This window comes from Coregonus lavaretus (assembly GCF_964263955.1).
Source record: "Coregonus lavaretus genome assembly, chromosome: 19".
In the NCBI taxonomy this organism is placed as follows: Eukaryota; Metazoa; Chordata; class Actinopteri; order Salmoniformes; family Salmonidae; genus Coregonus; species Coregonus lavaretus.
The window spans coordinates 31,645,903-31,671,207 of NC_140006.1; the positions used below are offsets into that span (position 1 = coordinate 31,645,903).

A 25,305-nucleotide genomic window follows, 5' to 3' on the forward strand; every position below is an offset into this window, starting at 1 on the left:
TTATATTATTATTATTATTATTATAGAAGAAAGGTTTTAGCAAGATGTCCTTGACCACTTATTTACATAACCCGCCAAACATTTTTCTGTTAAGGTCGAAATGGAAAAGGTATGAATGGTAAACAAACATGTAGCAAATGTAATAATACTGGACCATTTGTTGTGAAGCCATTTCAGAGGTGACCATTGTACCGGTCTTCAGAACTGAGTAAACTTGAGCTGTCTGTCACGATCGTTCATTAACGAGAAGGACCAAGGCGCAGCGTGATATGTATTCATATTTATTCACGTACTGAACACACGACAAAACAACAAACGAACCGTGAAGTCCAAGGTCGCACACAAACAACATACCTTACACGGAACAAGATCCCACAACAAACAGGTGCCAACAAGCTGCCTAAGTATGGTCCCCAATCAGAGATAACGAGCTACAGCTGCCTCTGATTGGAAACCACCCTGACCAACATAGATCTAAACGATCTAGAACTAAACATAGAAAAACATAACATAACACGGAATATACACACCCTGACTCAACAAATAAACGTCCCCTGAGTCAGGGCGTGACACTGTCGTCTTGGACGTATTTGCCTCTGGGAAAAAATGTGTCAATAGTAAAATAAGGGTAAAATACGCCATAGGTGAAAGCATTGATTTTTAAAGAGGCTAAATCTGGTTAAAGGAAGAAGAAAGTGCTGAGGTGTTCAAACTCTCTCTCTCTAACACATGGGAGTTTGTGCTCAGATAGAGTCAATGCTCATTTCCAGTAAAGTCGCAGAAGTTTATTAAAATACCTTATAAGCGCTGAGTCATCAAAATATGTCTAGGTAAAAAGTCATTAGTATACGTGTAGGTGACGAGTCATCAGAATTGGTGTACTATGGGAAGAGGCTAAGGATGTATGTGGGGGGGGGGCAGAGAGAGAGAGAGAGAGAGAGAGAGAGAGAGAGAGAGAGAGAGAGAGAGAGAGAGAGAGAGAGAGAGAGAGAGAGAGAGAGAGAGAGAGAGAGAGAGAGTATGGAAGTATACCTGCCACAGTTCTAAAGTTGAAATAGACTGGAGATGACTCAGTAGTAAAAGTATGCATCCAGGAAATAGTTTTTTTCTGTGATGTGACAAACAGGAAGAGGGAGCAGCGACATTGATTTGTTTCAGGGCATAATTGAGAGAGATTTCCAGGCTGTTTTCGTACAGAATATGATTCCTGAATGCATTCAGTTGTGCAACTGACTAGGTATCCACTTTCCCTTTCATTATTATTTCCATTGCAATTTCGTACTGTCCACTAGGGGCAACGCGAGCACCTATTAACATTTTTTTTGTTTGTTTGTTTTTTTCCACCTTTATTTAACCAGGTAAGCCAGTTGAGAACAAGTTCTCATTTACAACTGCGACCTGGCCAAGATAAAGCAAAGCGGTGCGATAAAAACAACAACACAGAGTTACATATGGGGTAAAACAAAACATAAAGTCAAAAATACAACAGAAAATATATGTACAGTGTGTATCTAGTAGGCTCGCGCCTTGCTAGGGTGTCCCATTAAAGGGGAATTTCACCCTGGCTCTGCCACGGCATATAGTCATTACTATATTAACAACATTACGTTTTTATCATAAACATCACAGTTATCCAAACTTTAAGCTAGAACTAGCACATTTTTATTTCACTTGTAGAATTGGGAAGTTTAGACTCCCTGTGTATTCGTCTGCTCGTACTGAACCACAAAGTCCGGCATTCACAGTGAATGCTGAAACCGCCCGCTAAGTAGAGGGGGCGTGCCCACAAACTTTAATAATGGTGTTGTTTACTTTGAAAGACCAACACACAGCTATCTCAGAACTTCTCTAGGCAAGATTGTTTTGAAAACGTTTGTTTTTCACTGTCATCAAGCCCGTATGGTGTTCTGTGCCTGGCTGTGCTAATTACAAACATGCAAAAAATAGTTATCTTTCACCATTCTACCTACCAGAGATTCACCCCGATTCTGCCAGTGGCTAGTATCAAGAATGATGCGGTGACCAAAGATTATCAGAGGAATTTTTAGGCTGAGCTGATGGGGAATTCATTTTGACGACATCTGAGAAGTGATGCGATCCTAATGTTAGCTAGCTTGCTAACCTAGCTGGGTAAATTAGCTAACTAGCTAACATTGCAGTCCTGTATTGAACTCTGAAAGCCATCAGTTAAATCATATAGCTATCTGTTGTTATACACGCTGTCAATCAATTTCGCCTATGCTATGGTAGTCACTGCTAGACTGGTAGATACCTTCAGCAGAGTAAACATTCTTGTTTGTTTGTTCTATCTTTGACTGACATTTGCTAACGTAAGCTAGCTAATGTTACCAAATAAAGAGTATCTCAATTTGGTAGCCATCTATTCCACCCTTGTCTGGAAAACACAAAAATAGAATTGTCGATATAGCTAACTCACTCTCTGTTTGTGTGTTGGAAGCAATGATGAATTTGTATAAACTGTCTATGGTTGGTTAGTTGGTTCTCAGCCAGTCTCAGCTGGCTAGCAATCTTGCTGCCAATTTAGTGATGCTAATTATCTAACAGCAAGCTGACAATATTGAAATGTCCATGTAAGATATGCTTAGCTAGCCAGTCTAATAGAGATCAATACAAATAATGCTGTGGTTAAATTGTGTATTGTTGTGTATTTTGTTGTAGATGGTACAGAATCTGATTCCACCAACATGTGCTTCCAACCCCTAGCTATGCACAAGGTGAGTAAGTTGGCCAAAATATTTACAAGCTGACGGCTAAAATGGCTAAATTTACAGTAAGCATAGTATAAACATGAATTGGGTAGTGTTTGTATGGTTTGTGTTTGTGTTATGGGGTTACAGGTGGTTAGAGTTAGCCTGAGGACCACAGAGTACCTTCCAGACCATGTAATCAATTTAGTCTACCCCTCTTCTCTTATTACCTTTTCTTTTTGTAAAACTCAGGTTATCTGAAGTCATTCCACAGTGCCCTGAAAATACCCTAAAGTGGTGGCATTTTGGGTACAAAAGCATGAGGGAGCAGATACACCTTGCGGTTATGGAGCACAACAAGATTGTGGAACAGAAACCAGCAAGGGACACTGAAATGTATGAAATCAAGTCTACAACAGTAATGACACAACCACCTAATTCTTCTCTCTTCAGATGCTCAAAACACAATACAAAGACATGTTTACAAAATTCCCCTGCAAAGGGCTACTATTGACAAGAATTATCTGTCAAAGTCAATGGGCTGGGGGAGGTTTACAGACAGTACTTTGAGATGAGGAAGGGGGTTTTGGTTGTGCAGGCTTTTGCTTAAACAGTAAATGTATTGTTGTGTATGAGAGTGATTGAGGTGCCATTTCTCCTCAATCTCCCATACACAACAATTCATACTGTGTAAGAACTGCCTTCCTAAGATTTTTCAAAGCTTCTTTAGCCCCCATCTCATTCACTTTGTTGACTGATCTTTCCTCTCAAAAGCAGCTCCCAATGTCCCCTCATTGTCCCTAAACAATATGTTAGCCGGTCCCATTCGTTTGATACCTTTACCGACAAAGGCGTGTTGCGCTACGTAACCTTCCACAAAAAGTGTAAAATCCTAAAACCACAACCATGTCTTTCCAGGAGACATGCAGTACCAGCAAATATTCTGCAAGAGGACCAAACAGTTGGTGGTTAAGAAGCCCTACACCACTTTCGGCAGAGTCTTATCCAGCTGGCCGTTCACCGCAGACAGGACAAGCCCATCGCCATAAGCACAAAGAGTCTCAGCTTCCCCAGCCCACCATTGCCAGTGTACCGAAGCCGGATAAAGGACTATGGCTGCGTTTACACAGGCAGCCCAATTCTGATATTTTTCTCACTTATTGGTCTTTTGACCAATCAGATCAGTTCTGGGAAAAATCTGATGTGATTAAGACCAATTAGTGGACGAAAGACCAGAATTGGGCTGCCTGTGTAAATGCAGCCAGTGTGGCTCAGCATAAGACCATGTAGAACTGGGGTCTCCAGCCCTGTTCCTGGAGAGCATTTTTTGCACCAACCCCAGTTGTAACTAACCTGGTTCAGTTTATCAACCAGCTAATTATTAGAATCAGGTGTGCTAGATTAGGGTTGGAGTAAAAACCGACAGGACGGTAGCGCTCCAGGGTTGGAGAGCCCTGATGTAGAACTACCATGAAATAAATATGGATATTTTCTATCGATCTTTGAAATTGTTCTGCCCTTTTTTTGATGCTATAGAGCCCTGTACAGCCTATTTATATAAGTTGTACAAGGCTCTGTAGCATCAAACAGATGATAGACATTCAGATTACCAAAGAATGCTTGTTTATTTGTTAAAATCTAAAATACAGGAGAGTGGACACTATTTAATGCTAACTCAAGAGAACTGGGTATTCAACAACAATGTTATATGGTAAAAGTAACATACAAAAAACTATGAACAGTGTAGTTCTCCAGAGTGGCGCAGTGGTCTAAGGCACTGCATCGCAGTGCTAGCTGTGCCACTAGAGATCCTGGTTCGAATCCAGGCTCTGTCGTAGCCGGCTGAGACCGGGAGACCCATGGGGCGGCGCACAATTGGTCCAGGGTAGGGGAGGGAATGGCCGGCAGGGATGTAGCTCAGTTGGTAGAGCATGGCATTTGCAACGCCAGGGTTGTGGGTTCGATTCCTACGGGGGGCCAGTATTAAAAAATAATGTATGCACTCACTAACTGTAAGTTGCTCTGGATAAGAGCGTCTGCTAAATGTAAATGTAGTTGTCACGCCCTGACTTACGGAACTCTTGTAGGTTGAGTCAGGGTGTGGAGATCTGTTAGTATTTCTATGTTTACATTCTAGGTATTGTGTTTCTATGTTTGGCCAGGTGTGATTCCCAATCAGAGGCAGCTGTCGCTCGTTGTCTCTGATTGGGGATCATACTTAAGTAGCCTGTTGGCAATCATTAGTGGTGGGATCTTGTTCCGTGTATAGGCTTGTATTGTGTTTAGCCTGAGGACTTCACGTTACGTTGTTTTGTTCGTGTGTTTATTTTGTTAAATAAACATGTATGCATTTCACGCTGCGCCTTGGTCTGACCCATCCTTCAACGTCCGTGACAGTAGTACAGTTCAGTGTGTCCGAGTGTGTCTCAGGTGTAGATTGCTACACCAGATAACGGAATTTACGCAAAGATTTTTGCAGACATCTTGTCTATTTCAAGTCTTCTCTCATTGATCGAGATAGGTGGGTGTCCACCCTAAAGTGCTGCATGTCATGATGACAGAGACCTGTTTCGACCAATGAGTGAGAAGACTTGAAATAGACACGATGGCAGCACACATATTGTTGGATTACTTGATGGAGCAAAATATTATTTATTTTTAAAGTGGAGCATTTTCTAAATTCAAACTGACCCCCCTGCAACTGGACACAGACATTTTATGAGACTCCTGTTATCCCAAATCGAGGACGAAGACGGCAAGTTTGGTCTGAAATTCTCTGTGCTACACCAAACAGTACCTATCCTTTAACTCCCAGTAATGGATACCAAAAATCTTTGGTTAAATCATATCAACTGGTGTGACAATCTGTAGCTAAGATAACTGATGATCAGCAGAGGCGGTCATGATGAAATTGCCATTCCAAAGAAACATACAGTAAGATCAGTGTAGTCAATTTCAGGGAATACTTGTAAAGCTGTGGGAGGAGTGTTGTCATGATCAAACCGCCAATCAGCTCCTCATGAGTCACCTGCTTGAAATCCGGCAATGTCTAATCCCTCGAGAGGGATACAGTTCACAGGACACTGTTCTGCTACAATGACATACATACATTTTACATTTGCATTTTAGTCATTTAGCAGACGCTCTTATCCAGAGCGATTTACAGTTAGTGAGTGCATACATTATTTTTTATTTTTTCATACTGGCCCCCCGTGGGAATCAAACCCACAACCCTGGCGTTGCAAACGCCATGCTCTCCCAACTGAGCTACATCCCTGGCAAAGGAACTCTGTTTCTGTATCTAAAATCCACTCCAGGAAAAAGCCCAGGCACCACACAGTATTGTCTGTAAGACAAAAACCAAAAACAATTATACTGTATTGTACAGTTTGAACAACATTTGAACAGTGCCAGCATAACATCAACATGTGCACAGGCACAGATATTACATTTACAATAATATGTAGCCTAATAGAAAGAAATATGGCATAACCCTCAACCTTTGCACAGTGACCAGACTGTACAAATGAGCCTAGGTATGTAGGCAGACGGTATCTACCTACATTTACATTTACATTTAAGTCATTTAGCAGACGCTCTTATCCAGAGCGACTTACAGGAGCAATTAGGGTTAAGTGCCTTGCTCAAGGGCACATTTACGTCATTTAGCAGACGCTCTAGTCCAGGGGGGGGGGGGGTAGAAGGATTACTTTATCCTATCCCAGGTATTCCTTAAAGAGGTGGGGTTTCAAATGTCTCCGGAAGGTGGTGAGCGACTCCGCTGTGTGGGGGGGTGGGGGGGGGTAGAAGGATTACTTTATCCTATCCCAGGTATTCCTTAAAGAGGTGGGGTTTCAAATGTCTCCGGAAGGTGGTGAGTGACTCCGCTGTGGGGGGGGGGGGGGGGGTAGAAGGATTACTTTATCCTATCCCAGGTATTCCTTAAAGAGGTGGGGTTTCAAATGTCTCCGGAAGGTGGTGAGCGACTCCGCTGTGTGTGTGGGGGGGGGGGGTAGAAGGATTACTTTATCCTATCCCAGGTATTCCTTAAAGAGGTGGGGTTTCAAATGTCTCCGGAAGGTGGTGAGCGACTCCGCTGTGTGTGTGGGGGGGGGGGGTAGAAGGATTGCTTTATCCTATCCCAGGTATTCCTTAAAGAGGTGGGGTTTCAAATGTCTCCGGAAGGTGGTGAGTGACTCCGCTGTCCTGGCGTCGTGAGGGAGCTTGTTCCACCATTGGGGTGCCAGAGCAGCGAACAGTTTTGACTGGGCTGAGCGGGAACTATGCTTCCGCAGAGGAAGGGGAGCCAGCAGGCCAGAGGTGGATGAACGCAATGCCCTCGTTTGGGTGTAGGGACTGATCAGAGCCCGAAGGTACAGAGGTGCCGTTCCCCTCGCTGCTCCAAAGGCAAGCACCATGGTCTTGTAACGGATGCGAGCTTCAACTGGAAGCCAGTGGAGTGTGCGGAGGAGGGGGGTGACGTGAGAGAACTTGGGAAGGTTGAACACCAGACGGGCTGCGGCATTCTGGATGAGTTGTAGGGGTTTAATGGCACATGCAGGGAGGCCAGCCAACAGCGAGTTGCAGTAATCCAGACGGGAGATGACAAGTGCCTGGATTAGGACCTGTGCCGCTTCCTGTGTGAGGCAGGGTCGTACTCTCCGAATGTTGTAGAGCATGAACCTGCAGGAGCGGGTCACCGCCTTGATGTTAGCGGAGAACGACAGGGTGTTGTCCAGGGTCACGCCAAGGCTCTTCGCACTCTGGGAGGAGGACACAACGGAGTTGTCAACCGTGATGGCGAGATCATGGAACGGGCAGTCCTTCCCCGGGAGGAAGAGCAGCTCCGTCTTGCCAGGGTTCAGCTTGAGGTGGTGATCCGTCATCCATACTGATATGTCTGCCAGACATGCAGAGATGCGATTCGCCACCTGGTTATCAGAAGGGGGAAAGGAGAAGATTAGTTGTGTATCGTCAGCGTAGCAATGATAGGAGAGGCCGTGTGAGGATATGACAGAGCCAAGTGACTTGGTGTATAGGGAGAAAAGGAGAGGGCCTAGAACTGAGCCCTGGGGGACACCAGTGGTGAGAGCACGTGGTGCGGAGACAGCTTCTCGCCACGCCACTTGGTAGGAGCGACCGGTCAGGTAGGACGCAATCCAGGAGTGAGCCGCGCCGGAGATGCCCAGCTCGGAGAGGGTGGAGAGGAGGATCTGATGGTTCACAGTATCAAAGGCAGCAGACAGGTCTAGAAGGACAAGAGCAGCCATGTTACAGCCATGTTTATCAGGCATGCTTAGGCAAATATTTTATAGTAAAACCAGCTTCAGTTTTAGAGATTTACAACAGTAAATGGTTGTATTATTGTTTCTCCTCACTGTTTGCTAGTAAACTTAGCTAGCTAGCTTGCTGGATATGCAATACTTGTTATTTACATCTGTTTGGAATCTTATCTTGCCTCATGCCTATAATTTTGTGAGATTGAAATGCATTCATGGTCATAATCATAACCAATGTCAACCCAATTATGTCACATAGCTAGCTAGTACAAATATTTACAGTTGCTAATCAAATCAAATCAAATTTGATTTGTCACATGCGCTGAATACAACGGGTGTAGACCTTACAGTGAAATGCTTACTTACAATCCCTTAACCAACAATGCAGTTTTAAGAAAAAAAGTACAAAAATAGACAAATTAAAAATGATTAAAGAGCAGCAGTAAAATAACAGTAGTGAGGCTATATACAGGGGGTAACGGTACCGAGTCAATGTGAGGGGGCACAGGTTATTTTTTACTTATTTAACTAGGCAAGTCAGTTAAGAACAAATTCTTATTTAAAATGACGGCCTACACTGGCCAAACCCGGACGACGCTGGGCCAATTGTGTGCCGCCCTATGGGACTCCCAATCACGGCCGGTTGTGATAAAGCCTGGAATCGAACCAGGGGGTCTGTAGTGACGCCTCAAGCACTGAGATGCAGTGCCTTAGACCGCTAAGCCACTCGGGAGTCCACCAACTAACCACCAGGTTAGTCGAGGTAATTGAGGTAATATGTACAGTTGAAGTCTGAAGTTTACATACACCTTAGCCAAATACATTTAAACTAAATTCCTGACATTTAATCCTAGTAAAAATTCCCTGTCTTAGGTCAGTTAGGATCACCACTTTATTTTAAGATTGTGATATGTCAGAATAATAGTAGAGAGAATTATTTATTTCACCTTTTAGTTATTTCATCACATTCCCAGTGGGTGAATTAGTATTTGGTAGCACTGCCTTTAAATTGTTTAACTTGGTTCAAACATTTCGGGTAGTCTTCCACAAGCTTCCCACAATAAGTTGGGTGAATTTTGGCCCATTCCTCCTGACAGAGCTGGTTTAACTGAATCAGGTTTGTAGGCCTCCTTGCTCGCACACGCTTTTTCAGTTCTGCCAACACATTTCTATAGGATTGAGGTCAGGGCATTGTGATGGCCACTCCAATACCTTGACTTTGTTGTCCTTAAGCCATTTTGCCACAACTTTGGAAGTATGCTTGGGGTCATTGTCCATTTGGAAGACCCATTTGCGACCAAGCTTTAACTTCCTGATTGATGTCTTGAGTTGTTGCTTCAATATATCCACATCATTATCCTTCCTCATGATGCCATCTACTTTGTGAAGTGCACCAGTCCCTCCTGCAGCAAAGCACCCCCACAGCATGATGCAGCCACCCCCGTGCTTTACGGTTGGAATGGTGTTCTTTGGCTTGCAAGCATCCCCCTTTTTCCTCCAAACATAACGATGGTCATTATGGCCAAACAGTTCTATTTTTGTTTCATCAGACCAGAGGACATTTCTCCAAAAAGTACGATCTTTGTCCCCATGTGCAGTTGCAAACCGTAGTCTAGCTTTTTATGGCGGTTTTGGAGCAGTGGCTTCTTCCTTGCTGAGCGGCCTTTCAGGTTATGTCGATATAGGACTTGTTTTACTGTGGATATAGCTCTTTTGTACCTGTTTCCTCCAGCATCTTCACAAGGTCCTTTGCTGTTGTTCTGGGATTGATTTGCAATTTTTTTTCTCAGGTCTTGGCTGATTATTTTTGATTTTCCCATGATGTCAAGCAAAGAGGCACTGAGTTTGAAGGTAGGCCTTGAAATACATTCACAGGTACACCTCCAATTGACTCAAATGATGTCAATTAGCCTATCAGAAGGTTCTAAAGCCATGACATCATTTTCTGGAACTTTCCAAGCTGTTTAAAGGCACAGTCAGTGTATGTAAACTTCTGACCCACTGGAATTGTGATACAGTGAATTATAAGTGAAATAATCTGTCTGTAAACAATTGTTGGAAAAATTATTTGTCATGCACAAAGTAGATGTCCTAACCTACTTGCCAAAACTATAGTTTGTTAACAAGAAACTTGTTGAGTGGTTGAAAAATTAGTTTTAATGACTCCAACCTAAGTGTATGTAAACTTCCGACTTCAACTGTACATGTGGATAGAGGTAAAGTGACTATGAATAGATAATAAACAGTGAGTAGCAGCAGCTGTTCAGGAGTCTTATGGCTTGTTTGCTAACAAGTTACAAATGCAAGGCGTGGCACATAACAAGTTAGTAGGAGCCAGGCTAACTAGCCAGCCAACTCCAGTCATGTGCTATTTTTGTCTGCTTGTACACTACCGTTCAAATGTTTGGGGTCACTTAGAAATGTCCTGGTTTTTGAAAGAAAAGCAATTTTTTTGTCCATTAAAATAACATCAAATTGATCAGAAATACAGTCCAGACATTGTTCATGTTGTAAATGGCTATTGTAGCTGGAAACAACTGTTTTTTAATGGAATATCTACATAGACGTACAGAGGCCCATTATCAGCAACCATCAGTCCTGTGTTCCAATGGGACGTTGTGTTTGCTAATCCAAGTTTATCATTTTAAAAGGCTAATTGATCATTAGAAAACACTTTTGCAATTATGTTAGAAGCAATAAAACGGGTCTTCTTGAGACTAGTTGAGTATCTGGAGCATCAGCAATTGTGGGTTCGAATACAGGCTCAAAATGGCCAGAAACAAATAACTTTCTTCTGAAACTCTTCAGTCTATTCTTGTTCTGAGAAATGAAGGCTATTCCATGCGAGAAATTGCCAAGAAACTGAAGATCTCGTACAACGCTGTGTACTACTCCCTTCACGGAACAGCGCAAACGGTCTCTAACCAGAATAGAAAGAATGCCTAAACTCTGCATTGTTGGACCCGTAAGTAAGCATTTCACTGTTAGTCCACACCTGTTGTTTACGAAGCATGTGACAAATAACATTTGATTTGATGGCTGCAGCTGTGGTTATAACAAAACCATGTGAAAAGCCCTAATGATCTATCACATGCAAAAGAGTGGCTAAGCTTCAGATCTCTGCATATGTGCTGGGACTAAAACCAAACGACAATTGTCTATATGGGTGAGCGAGAAATACAAACGTATGAGAAAGGCAGAGAACCACTAACATCACTAGATATAATTAAGAGCTCAATTTCCAGATATAATAAAGAGCTCAGTTTCCACTGTTCTACTGATAAGGGGGCTTTTCAGGTGTTCTACTATCATCAGAAAGTATAGCCTTTTATAATGAGAAGAAGAAGAAAAAGAAGAAGAAGCTTTAATATCATGCAGGGCTTGAGAACTAATGAAGTGATCCAGTGCTGTAGTAACATGCTCCAACACTAGAGGGTGTAAAGGTTGTTTTATGAGTCAATGGCAGTACAGTCATTTGGCTTGACATTTTCACATTGCGAAATAAACTTGTGAAAGAAGCGAGTAGGTAATGTCAAAGCTTATAGGTGCAACTGTGATATACTGTATCTATCAGGTAGTTTAGTTGACGTTAAGAGCCATGACTTTAACATTACTGAACTCTTAGAAGGAGACTTTGAAAGTGTCTCAGAATGTCACAGAAATGTCTGTCTCAATTCCTTACGTTTGCATCTACACTTCACCCTTAACACCAGTAAAGTGCAAACACCTGACCAAACCTACGTCACGTAGTGCTAGGTATGTCCACAGGTTGCCCAAGGTCAGAGTCCAGATGCATGCACACGCACACAAATGACTTCTGGTCCCCACAAGGATAGTAAAACCAAAAACACACACACCAGGGTTCATGTGAGGTTGTGCCTTGAGTTGAAAATAACAGTAAATGTCATGCCACATGCACTCCAGGACTGTCTTAACTTCGAGAGAGAGAGAGAGAGAGAGAGAGAGAGAGAGTTAAAGGGATAATATAAGATCTGAGTGAAAATGACTAACAAAATCAATGGGGGCCCCAGGGAGGTCAGGGTATTCGGCCATGATTACTACAAGTTTAGATAGCTGGCTAGACTAACTACCAATTAAAAATGTACATGGCACATTTTCAGCTAATTGAGTGACTGACATGACAAGAGAAAAAATTCTGATGCACAACCAAATTTCGAAATTGCACCTGGTGTATTCTACTATTCTTACTCTCAATAGTAAGTTGAGACCCTGACTGAGTTCCTAAAAAGTAAATAATAATAATACAAATAATAATACAAATAATAATTGGGTCGGGGGCCCCCTTATACCTAGAGCCGGCCCTGTAAACACATATATAGCGTAGTAGTGCGGTCCTGTATAGCCTGTTTTTTTAGTTTTTTGTATTTTTTTCATATATATTTCTCTATCTCACTTTCCATCCTTTAACTAAATATACTTTCCTGCAACACGCCTCACCCAATGTGGAACGGATTCTATTATTTCTTTATTTTTATCAAGAACCTACGGCTGAAACTAGCCAGCTAGCCAGCTAACTAGCTACTTGCTATTAGCCACCGTTAGCAGTCTTCACCACTGTCCGTGGCCTGCACTACCTACCAGCCAGCTCTAGCCTGGACAATTATCGGCCAGTCTGCACAGCGTGCTATCGACCCAGAGCATATCGGATTTTCTGCCGGAATCACTGAATCACTGGACATTAACACCGGACCATCGCAACTAGCTAGCTGCAACCGAATGGCTGTTGTTGGCTAATCACCACTGTCCCGACGTAACAGTTAGCCTTGAGCTAGCATCGAGCCAGGCCCATCTCCCGGCTATCTACCTCTCTGTCAACCGGACGGGACCTCCCAGTGTCGACACGGAGCCCCGCCGATCCATCACGACTGGTCTGCCGACGTAATCGTCTGTGGTTTCAACAGGCTTCCCGATGCGATGACCACGAAGATCCATCTGCTAGCCCCGGCCCGCTAGCACGTGCAATCAACAGCCATGCCTCCTGCTCGCCTGTGCTGTAGCAGCCTACGAACTGCTCCCGGACTTACTTATTGCTGTTCACTGGACCTTATGATCAATCAGCTACACAGCTAATGCCTGCTGGACTGTTCCTTTACACGGTACCCCATCCTGTTTATCTGTTTAGCCTCAGCCCAAACTTTCGTCGCCATTACCAGTTGTTGTCTTAGCCCTCTCGAATAACACCTGTGATTGCGTTATGCCTCTCTCTCATGTCAATATGCCTAACCTATTGCTGTTTCGGTTATTTCTTATTATACGATTTCACTGTAGAGCCCCTAGTCCCGCTCAACCAGCCTCAGAGAGCTCCTTTGTCCCACCCCCCATACACGCGGACCTCCAGTGATGCTATCTCTTTCATAGTTACCCAATTCTTAGGTGTACCTCCACTGTACTCAAATCCTTCCATATCCTTGTCTGTACATAATGCCCTGAATCTATTCTACAACGCCCGGAAATCTGCCCCTTTTTATTCTCTGTATCCAACGCACTAGAAGACCAGTTCTTAAAGTCTTTAGCGGTATCCTTATTCTATTCCTCCTCTGTTCCTCTTGTGATGTAGAGGTTAACCCAGGCCCTGTAGCTCCCCAAGTTTGAGTTATTCACTGCGTTAGCACACTCTGCCAACCCTGATGTTCTAGCAGTGTCTGAATCTTGGCTTAGGAAGGCCACCAAAACCTCAGAAATGTCCATCAATAACTACAACATTTTCCGTCTAGATAGAACTGCCAAAGGGGGCAGAGTTGCAATCTACTGTAGAGATAGCCTGCAGAGCTCTATCATACTATCCAGGTCTGTGCCAAACAGTTTGAGCTTCTACTTCTAAAAATCCACCTTTCCAGAAATAAGTCTCTCACTGTTGCCGCTTGCTACAGACCCCCCTCAGCTCCAGCTGTGCCCTGGACACCATATGTGAATTGCTTGCCCCCCATCTATCCTCAGAGTTCGTACTGCTTGGTGACCCAAACTGAGATATGCTTAACACCCCGGCCATCCTACAATCTACACTAGATGCCCTCAATCTCACACAAACTATCAAGGAACCTACCAGGTACAACCCTAAATCTGTAAACATGGGCACCCTCATGGATATCATCCTGACTAATTTACCCTCTAAATACACCTCTGCTGTCTTCAACCAGGATCTCAGTGATCACTGCCTCATTGCCTGCGTCCGTAATGGGTCCGCGGTCAAACGACCACCCCTCATCACTGTCAAACTCTCCCTAAAACACTTCAGCGAGCAGGCATTTCTAATTGACCTGGCCCGGGTATCCTGGATGGATATTGACCTCATTCCTGGATGTTCTTCAAAGTGCTTTCCTCTCCATCTTAAATAAGCATGCCCCATTCAAAAAATTCTGAACTAAGAACAGATATAGCCCCTGGTTCACCCCACACTTGACTGCCCTTGACCAGCACAAAAACATCCTGTGGCGTACTGCATTAGCATCGAACAGCCCCCGCGATATGCAAGTCAGGAACCAATATACACAATCAGTTAGGAAAGCAAAGTCTAGCTTTTTCAAACAGAAATTTACATCCTGTAGCACTAACTCCAAAAAGTTTTGGGACACTGTAAAGTCCATGGAGAATAAGAGCACCTCCTCCCAGCTACCCACTGCACTGAGGCTAGGAAACACTGTCACCACCAATAAATCTATGATAATCAAGAATTTCAATAAGCATTTTGCTACGGCTGGCCATGCTTTCCACCTGGCTACCCCTACCCCGGCCACCAGCTCTGCACCCTCCACTGCAACTTGCCCATGCCCCCCCCCCGCTTCTCCTTCACCCAAATTCAGATAGCTGATGTCCTGAAAGAGCTGCTAAATCTGGACCCCTACAAATCAGCTGGGCTAGACAATCTGGACCCTTTCTTTTTTAAATTAGCCGCCGAAATTGTCGCAACCCCTATTAGTAGCCTGTTCAACCTCTCTTTCGTATCGTCTGACTTCCCCAGAGATTGGAAAGCTGCCGCAGTCATCCCCCTCTTCAAAGGGGGTGACAGTCTAGATCCAAACTGTTATAGCCCTATACCCATCCTGCCCTGCCTTTCGAAAGTATTTGAAAGTCAATTTAACAAACAGATCACCGACCATTTCGAATCCCACCGTACCTTCTCCGCTATGCAATCTGGTTTCCGAGCTGGTCATGTGTGTACCTCAGCCACGCTCAAGGTCCTAAACGATATAATAACCGCGATCAATAAAAGACAGTACTGTGCTGCCGTCTTCATTGACCTGGCCAAGGCTTTTGACACTGGCAATCACCGCATTGTTATTGGCAGACTAAATAGCCTTGTTTTCTCAAATGACTGCCTCGCCTGGTTCACCAACTACTTCTCAGATAGAGCTCAATGTGTCAAATCGGAGGGCCTGTTGTCTGGATCTCTGGCAGTCTCTATGGGGGTGCCACAGGGTTCAATTCTCGGGCTGACTCTATTCTCTGTGTATATCAATGATGTCGCTCTTGCTGCTGGTGACTCTCAGATCCACCTCTATGCAGACGACACCATTTTGTATACATCTGGCCCTTCACTGGACACTGTGTTAACAAACCTCCAAACGAGCTTCAATGCCATATAACACTCCTTCCGTGGCCTCCAACTGCTCTTAAATGCTAGTAAAACTAAATGCATGCTCTTCAATCGAACGCTGCTTGCACCCGCCCGCCCGACTAGAATCACTACTCTCGGCGGGTCTGACTTAGAATATGTGGACAACTACAAATACCTAGGTGTCTGGTTAGACCGTAAACTCTCCTTCCAGACTCACATTAAGCATCTCCAATCCAAAGTTAAATCTAGAATTGGCTTCCTATTTCGCAACAAAGCCTCCTTCACTCTTGCTGCTAAACATGCCCTCTTAAAACGGACTATCCTACCGATCCTTGACTTCGGCGATGTCATTTACAAAATAGCTTCCAACACTCTACTCAGCAAATTGGATGTAGTCTATCACAGTGCCATCCGTTTTGTCAGCAAAGCCCCATATACTACCCACCATTGTGACCTGTACGCTCTCGTTGGCTGGCCTTCACTAAATATTTGTCGCCAAACCCACTGGCTCTAGTTCATCTATAAATCACTTCTTGGCAAATCCCCGCCTTATCTTAGATCATTGGTCACCATAGCAACACCCACCCATAGTATGCGTTCCAGCAGGTATATCTCACTGGTCATCCCCAAAGCCAACACCTCCTTTGGCTGCCATTCCTTGCAGTTCTCTGCTGCAAATGACTGGAAGGTACTGCATAAATCTCTGAAGCTGGAGACACTTATCTCCCTCACTAACTTTAAGCATCAGTTGTCAGAAAAGCTTACCGATCACTGCACCTGTACACAGCCCATCTGTAATTAGCCCACCCAACTACCTCATCCCCATATTGTTATTTACATTGTTATTTATTTTGCTCATTTGCACCCCAGTATCTCTATTTGCACATCATCTTCTGCACATCTATCACTCCAGTGTTAATACTAAATTGTAATTATTTTGCACTATGGCCTATTTATTGCCTTACCTCCATAACTTACTACATTTGCACACACTGTAAATAGATTTTCTGTTGTGTTATTGACTGTACGTTTTGTTTATTCCATATGTAACTCTGTGTTGTTGTTGTTTTTATCGCACTGCTTTGCTTTATCTTGGCCAGGTCACAGTTGTAAATGAGAACTTGTTCTCAACTAACTTAGCTGGTAGCGGCAGGTACAGTGGGGAAAAAAAGTATTTAGTCAGCCACCAATTGTGCAAGTTCTCCCACTTAAAAAGATGAGAGAGGCCTGTAATTTTCATCATAGGTACACATCAACTATGACAGACAAATTGAGAAGAAAAAATCCAGAAAATCACATTGTAGGATTTTATATTAATTTATTTGCAAATTATGGTGGAAAATAAGTATTTGGTCACCTACAAACAAGCAAGATTTCTGGCTCTAACAGACCTGTAACTTCTTCTTCAAGAGGCTCTGTCCTCCACTCGTTACCTGTATTAATGGCACCTGTTTGAACTTGTTATCAGTATAAAAGACACCTGTCCACAACCTCAAACAGTCACACTCCAAACTCCACTATGGCCAAGACCAAAGAGCTGTCAAAGGACACCAGAAACAAAATTGTAGACCTGCACCAGGCTGGGAAGACTGAATCTGCAATAGGTAAGCAGCTTGGTTTGAAGAAATCAACTGTGGGAGCAATTATTAGGAAATGGAAGACATACAAGACCACTGATAATGTCCCTCGATCTGGGGCTCCACACAAGATCTCACCCCGTGGGGTCAAAATGATCACAAGAACGGTGAGCAAAAATCCCAGAACCACACGGGGGGACCTAGTGAATGACCTGCAGAGAGCTGGGACCAAAGTAACAAAGCCTACCATCAGTAACACACTACGGCGCCAGGGACTCAAATCCTGCAGTGCCAGACGTGTCCCCCTGCTTAAGCCAGTACATGTCCAGGCCCGTCTGAAGTTTGCTAGAGTGCATTTGGATGATCCAGAAGAGGATTGGGAGAATGTCATATGGTCAGATGAAACCAAAATAGAACTTTTTGGTAAAAACTCAACTCGTCGTGTTTGGAGGACAAAGAATGCTGAGTTGCATCCAAAGAACACCATACCTACTGTGAAGCATGGGGGTGGAAACATCATGCTTTGGGGCTGTTTTTCTGCAAAGGGACCAGGACGACTGATCCGTGTAAAGGAAAGAATGAATGGGGCCATGTATCGTGAGATTTTGAGTGAAAACCTCCTTCCATCAGCAAGGGCATTGAAGATGAAACGTGGCTGGGTCTTTCAGCATGACAATGATCCCAAACACACCACCCGGCCAACGAAGGAGTGGCTTCGTAAGAAGCATTTCAAGGTCCTGGAGTGGCCTAGACAGTCTCCAGATCTCAACCCCATAGAAAATCTTTGGAGGGAGTTGAAAGTCTGTGTTGCCCAGCGACAGCCCCAAAACATCACTGCTCTAGAGGAGATCTGCATGGAGGAATGGGCCAAAATACCAGCAACAGTGTGTGAAAACCTTGTGAAGACTTACAGAAAACGTTTGACCTGTGTCATTGCCAACAAAGGGTATATAACAAAGTATTGAGAAACTTTTGTTATTGACCAAATACATATTTTACACCATATAATTTGCAAATAAATTCATTAAAAATCCTACAATGTGATTTTCTGGAGAAAAATATTCTCATATTGTCTGTCATAGTGGACGTGTACCTATGATGAAAAGTACAGGCCTCTCTCATCTTTTTAAGTGGGAGAACTTGCACAATTGGTGGCTGACTAAATACTTTTTTTCCCCACTGTAGCTTAGTGGTTAAGAGCGTTGGTTCTAATCCCCGAGCCGACTAGGTGAAAAATCTGTCGATGTGCCCTTGAGCAAGGCATTTAACCCTAATTGCTCCTGTAAGTCACTCTGGATAAGAGCGTCTGCTAAATTACTCAAATGTAAATAAAGGTGAAAAAAAATGCAAATAGCATCCACACAAACACCCTGGTCTCACGACAGAGGCATAGGACAGCTAGCTCACCCTTTCAGACGAGTGGATGTAGAAGCTATTTGTTATAATTCAGCTCTAATTTTTATATTTTCAAACCTTCCTGGAGATTTATAAGTGCAGGGTGAAGAGGCATCCATCTTAAGTCGGGGCCCGCGCCGGCTTCGACTGGGCTATGTCACATGATAAATGTTTTTCCTGGCCCACTGACACCTCAGGTCACACTGGTCACACTGGTCCTCGTCAAGCTTGGTTAACTCCTCGCTCCCAGCCGCAGGTGCTATTCACATATGAATGTCCACTTCCCTATACATATTCTATATTCATGCAAGGGATTTTTCTGCTTTTCTAGGAAATTTGAAAAGCTCAATCGGATCGGAGGGAATGGATAAGGATTGGGACTTAAGCAGGACGTTTTTGCAGATGTCATGGTGATGATGAATTGGCGTGTTATGTATGATTAATCTGTGTTTAAATGTAACATTACCGTCTCCCGACGGGTAGGACCACCCCGTTTTCATTGGACCGGGGCCATCGAGCATCTAGCAGCAAAACATGTTGATCATTTGGAGCTGTAATGGAATAAGACCAAGCATAGTGGGAGGATTGGGGAATACAGCACTTAATTGCTGTCAGACACTGTGGGAGAGACCGGAATAAACATATTTGACAGTATGAACAGTACAATAAAATCAATGCAAAATCTGAGACAGCTACTGCAGTTGTAACAGAAGACAGACTAAAACGCCAATACAAAGTCATGTTATCGTATAGGCCTATAAGCATAGACTCTTGTCAGTGGCGCAACTTTGGTTTTAGAAGTAGGGGGGGACATAACTTCTTATATATTTTAAACATTTTTATCCAGTCGGAAAAAACACTCCAAACAGCCTACCCGACCTCTCGGAGGCGTCCGCTTGGTCCTAAAGCACACTGTTGCCAGTTTTGTGTCACATTCCAATGATAAAACTGGGGGGGACAAAAATGCAAAGTTGCGCCCCTGCCTTCTATACATCCCCAGTATTTGTGTGAGATGAAACAATGGAGACGGAGGTTAGCTGAATGGACTTCTATAAGAGCTTCCTCCTCCATTGAGACAGAGAGGACAAACTCTCCTCCTATCTCCATTATATCTTCCTCAACGCCTTTTAAGAGCCAATATGACGTTAAAGTGAGAGTCAGGTTCCTACCCCGTCATTTAGTTCCCACACGAACTCATCCCGATACAAAAGCGACCGCGGAACAGCTGTCGGGCGCTACGACCGACGAGCGCTTTACGAGGGCGATTATGAGGGCGAAACCCCTAAAGAGCCAGCACCAGGACGAGATGAGGGCAATAAAAACCCCAAGGTGTAGATTATGGCTCTACTGAGGCTCTTGTGTCTCGAGTTCAAGGCTTTGGGTTGTCAAGCTTATCACCAGTGATCATGATGTGAGAGTTCCTATATGCTTCTGTCCACTAGTTGTATGATTTCGACATAACGTGCTATGATGCCCATTCCAAAATACTGCTCCGGGTCAAGTGGGGGACAGACACAGCATGAGCAGCAGGGTAGGGGTCAATTCCATTTAAATTACAGTCAATTAAGAATGTAAACCTAATTCCAATTCCACATTTTCCTCATTGAAAAGCATTGAGAGAATTGGAATTAGAGTTTGAATTTCAGTGCACTTCCTGAATTGACTGGAATTCAAATGGAATTGACCCCAACCCTAATGGGCAGAGAGAGAGACAGTGCATGTGCTTTGACTGAGACATGAGGTTGAAATGTGTCATCTTGTCCTTTTTATGCTAAATGAATTATGACACAGTCCCCATGAGTACTGATAAAATGGATATGGGTGATGCCAGAGGTTTTACATTGGCCCAATCCTTAGCAAACCTGAAAAAAACTGGTGTCCTGTTCCATATAGCTGGAATGTGCTCTGATGATCGCATATTCCCAAACTGCTGAACAACCATCTGGTCTGTTCTGTTCCAACAGTGGTGTGGTGTCTTACCATAGATATACCAGTGGTCTAACTTCCCTCTGGATTGTTGACAATGGAGAGGTGTTTTGGCAGTTGAGACACTTGGCTGCAGCACACTATGAGAAATGGCAAACTACTACGTTACCTTGCAATGTCTAGGAAATTAGTAATTGGTCCAGGCAAGACTACGAATTTAGTGTATATGTGTATAAATTTGCTGGACATGTAATTTTAAAAGCCATCTAAATCTGGTTGATTGAGGGAAACTCATGGGAGTGGTCTTAGTTCCTCTTGACTGAGCAGATAGCTGGGAGAAGAGAACCAGAGAAAAGAGCATCACAGACCACTATAATAAATTGGTTGGTTTGGGGACCATCTCACTGCAGACCAGCAGACCCTCCTTTAAAAAATATATTTTTTAAATGCCTGAAACACTCTTTTACATCTCCAGTGTAGAAAAGTGATATCAGTGCTGGATATGACTTAAAAAAATGATAATTTCACACATTTTGACAGGTGTAGCTTTTTTTAAAGGCCAATAGAGAGGGGCAGGAGGGGTGACGTTCTGACAATGTGCCGAAACAGTATAATATATTCTCCACTAAAAATAGATCAGATCTACATTTCCATACCGAGCTAAATGCTACCTTGAATTTTTATTCACTCCACATGAACGGTAACCACTTTTTGACCTTGCCTCTTTTTAAAAAAAAAATATACAACTGTAAGCATTTTTACCCTCATGCTCTGTAGCTGGGGTTTACATGCACATTGCAGGGTTTCGGTGGGGTCTTGCTTTGAATGATCTTCTATTCTCTCTCTCTTTCTCTCTCTCTGTCCTCACTCTATCCTCAGGGAGTTGAGCGTGTGATGGGGGGAAACAGAGGGAGGGGGTTGGGGGGCGGCATCATCAAAAAACTGAAATTAAAGATTTGTAGCGGTTCAGTGCCTCTTCACTTAAATTAGAATCATCCATGCATTCTAACAAGGGAAGAACAACCAGCTTAATGAAAATGTACACACTGTGGCAAATGGCTTTGTAATGCTCCGGTAATAAAGCATTTCAGATGAAGAGAGAGAGAATGAGGGAAGAGAGAGAGAAAGAGAGACAAAAAGGGAGAGAGAGAGAAAACCAGTCATGTATTTTGGAGGGTAAACAGAAAAGGGTAAACATTTACAGTGGTAAATAATGCTGCTAAGTGGCCAAGCTCATCAAAGCTAATGCTCCACTGTGTATATTTGCCAAAGTCTTTGTGCATAATTGATTCACAGAGGATAATAATAAGCTTTGTTTCGCAATAAGAGGATGGTTTGAGGACATTTACATTTGAATCTCAGTCATGTCATGCCAACGGCAGAAAAATACATGAACGTACAGAATGAGGTGTATCTTAATAGACTCGTCTTTTTTTTCCAACTGTAACTGCATTCAATTACCACGGGAGCCCTTCCACTAGTCACATTATAGTCCTTTTGAAATATTGACAGAATTTGATTAGTTGTGTTCTAAGATACAAAGAAGTACAGATGAGCAGTGCGTAATGTATGCTTGATGACTAAGTTCCCATATAGCCAACCCCCCCCTCCAGCTAATATGGTGCAATTCCTGGGAAACTATACAAGTAACCCGTATGCAACTTCATTATGCTTGATTATATAAAATATTATGCTATTAGGACACTTGTTTGCGTCCTGTAAAAAACTATACAGTAACAGAGATTCATGGAGAACGTGGGGTATTCTCAACACCCTCTCCTCTACTCTCCTCTCCTCTCTTTTGGAGCAACTTTTTGTTGTTATATTTCCTTGCAGAGGATTATTTCGAAAGTGGATTTTTATGACAACAAAAACAAGAAAGACAAAAGCGCATCCAGGCGGATGAAGAGGCGAAAGAGAGATGTCGTGGGAGCCTCTTTCGTTGACGGTGTCTATGCACGCACACACACACACACACACGTCCCGGGCGCCATTCAAACAAACAGGAGGAGAGAGGATATTCTTTTCAGTCGTTTTAATTTGTTCCCAACAGCTACAGAAGGCCCAAGGCGATAAAACACCCGCTTAACACATCAGCATGCCCCCCTCTCTCCATACCTCTCTCTCTCCTCTCTCTCTCCTCTCTCTCTCCTCTCTCTCTCCCTGAGTCAGGGCTATGGTATTTGCATATAAAGTGGGTTGCCGAGGGGAAAATCCTGCTATTCTTTAATTTGGTTTCTCCTGTCTACCGTTATCCTCCTCCTCCACCCCTCCTCCTCCCTCTCTCATTCCCCCCTTTGGGTATGTGTTTTGAGCGGAGGTGAGTGGTAAATCTGTTGGCGGTTGATGGCGTGTCATCCCAGGCATCACTGAACAAAAGGAGAAAACAATCAGGCAGAGCAGTGGACGCCCAGGAGGGCCAGGACCTGTAACCGCCAGCCATTAGACATGAGCTCAGCAAGAGGAGGAGAAGGGGGAGAAGGGGGGGGAAGAGGGGGAAGAGGGGGAGGAGGAGGTGAGGGTTGTCACTCTCTCTCTCTCCCTCTCTCTCTCTCCCTCTCTCTCTCTCCCCCTCACCCCTCTCGCTCTCTCCTTTAACCTGCTGAGGTAATTATGACAACAGAGGGACCAATGCGGTGGTTTAATCCTCTCTCTCTTGACCTCCCTGCCCTTCACATTGTTTGATGCTGTAGTAATGGACATAAATTACAGCCCTTGTGCCTATAGTTAACTTGGGATGATGCATAGGAAATGAATGGCGTACAATGTTGTACACGTACACTGAGTAATTAGCACACTGTCAACAATGCACTATACATTCCACTGTAGGTTACCAATCATCCTTAATGCCTCATAATCAAAAACAGTGGGGCTAGGGTAGAGGAAGTTCAGGAGTAAAAACACACAAAATAGAAATATTGTAAAATTGACTGTGTCCATAAAATGTATATAGTATGTATAAGCTGGAAGTAGAGGCCTAAGCGTTGTTGTTCACGAGTTTACTCCAATTAGGGGAGGGGTGGTAGGGTTAGAAAGTAATAAAGGAAAATATATATTTTTAAAGGATGTGTGTATATATATGTATGTATATGTATTTATATGTATGTATATATGTATGTATGTACAGTTGAAGTCGGAAGTTTACATAGACTTAGGTTGGAGTCATTAAAACTCGTTTTTCAACCACTCCACAAATGTCTTGTTCACAAACTATAGTTTTGGCAAGTCGGTTAGGACATCTACTTTGTGCATGACACAAGTAATTTTTCCAAACAATTGTTTACGGACAGATTATTTTACTTATAATTCACTGTATCACAATTCCAGTGGGTCAGAAGTTTACATACATTAAGTTGACTGTGCCTTTAAACAGCTTGGAAAATTCCAGAAAATGATGTCATGGCTTTAGAAGCTTCTGATAGGCTAATTGACATAATTTGAGTCAATTGGAGAGGTGTACCTGTGGATGTACACTGCTCAAAAAAAATAAAGGGAACACTTAAACAACACAATGTAACTCCAAGTCAATCACACTTCTGTGAAATCAAACTGTCCACTTAGGAAGTAACACTGATTGACAATACATTTCACATGCTGTTGTGCAAATGGAATAGACAACAGGTGGAAATTATAGGCAATTAGCAAGACACCCCCAATAAAGGAGTGGTTCTGCAGGTGGTGACCACAGACCACTTCTCAGTTCCTATGCTTCCTGGCTGATGTTTTGGTCACTTTTGAATGCTGGCGGTGCTTTCACTAGTGGTAGCATGAGACGGAGTCTACAACCCACACAAGTGACTCGGGTAGTGCAGCTCATCCAGGATGGCACATCAATGCGAGCTGTGGCAAGAAGGTTTGCTGTGTCTGTCAGCGTAGTGTCCAGAGCATGGAGGTGCTACCAGGAGACAGGCCAGTACATCAGGAGACGTGGAGGAGGCCGTAGGAGGGCAACAACCCAGCAGCAGGACCGCTACCTCCGCCTTTGTGCAAGGAGGAGCAGGAGGAGCACTGCCAGAGCCCTGCAAAATGACCTCCAGCAGGCCACAAATAATAATATAATAATAATAATATGCCATTTAGCAGATGCTTTTATCCAAAGCGACTTACAGTCATGCGTGCATACATTTTTTTTGTGTATGGGTGGTCCCGGGGATCGAACCCACTACCTTGGCGTTACAAGCGCCGTGCTCAACCAGCTGAGCTACAGAGGACCACCACTAAATGTGCATGTGTCTGCTCAAACGGTCAGAAACAGACTCCATGAGGGTGGTATGAGGGCCCGACGTTCACAGGTGGGGGTTGTGCTTACAGCCCAACACCGTGCAGGACATTTGGCATTTGCCAGAGAACACCAAGATTGGCAAATTCGCCACTGGCGCCCTGTGCTCTTCACAGATGAAAGCAGGTTCACACTGAGCACATGTGACAGACGTGACAGAGTCTGGAGATGCCGTGGAGAACGTTCTGCTGCCTGCAACATCCTCCAGCATGACCGGTTTGGCGGTGGGTCAGTCAAGGTGTGGGGTGGCATTTCTTTGGGGGGCCGCACAGCCCTCCATGTGCTCGCCAGAGGTAGCCTGACTGCCATTAGGTACCGAGATGAGATCCTCAGACCCCTTGTGAGACCATATTCTGGTGCGGTTGGCCCTGGGTTCCTCCTAATGCAAGACAATGCTAGACCTCATGTGGCTGGAGTGTGTCAGCAGTTCCTGCAAGAGGAAGGCATTGATGCTATGGACTGGTCCGCCCGTTCCCCAGACCTGAATACAATTGAGCACATCTGGGACATCATGTCTCGCTCCATCCACCAACGCCACGTTGCACCACAGACTGTCCAGGAGTTG

At 43.9% G+C, this 25,305-nt stretch overlaps 1 long non-coding RNA gene across 1 annotated transcript; it reads left to right on the forward strand.

The window, feature by feature from the left end:
• The first annotated feature begins 2,677 nt into the window (after positions 1-2,677).
• On the forward strand, positions 2,678-3,817 carry LOC311146656. Its single transcript, XR_014614702.1, has 3 exons — positions 2,678-2,735; positions 2,961-3,104; positions 3,627-3,817. It is a non-coding gene; the product is annotated as an uncharacterized lncRNA (long non-coding RNA).
• Positions 3,818-25,305: the final 21,488 nt, after the last annotated feature.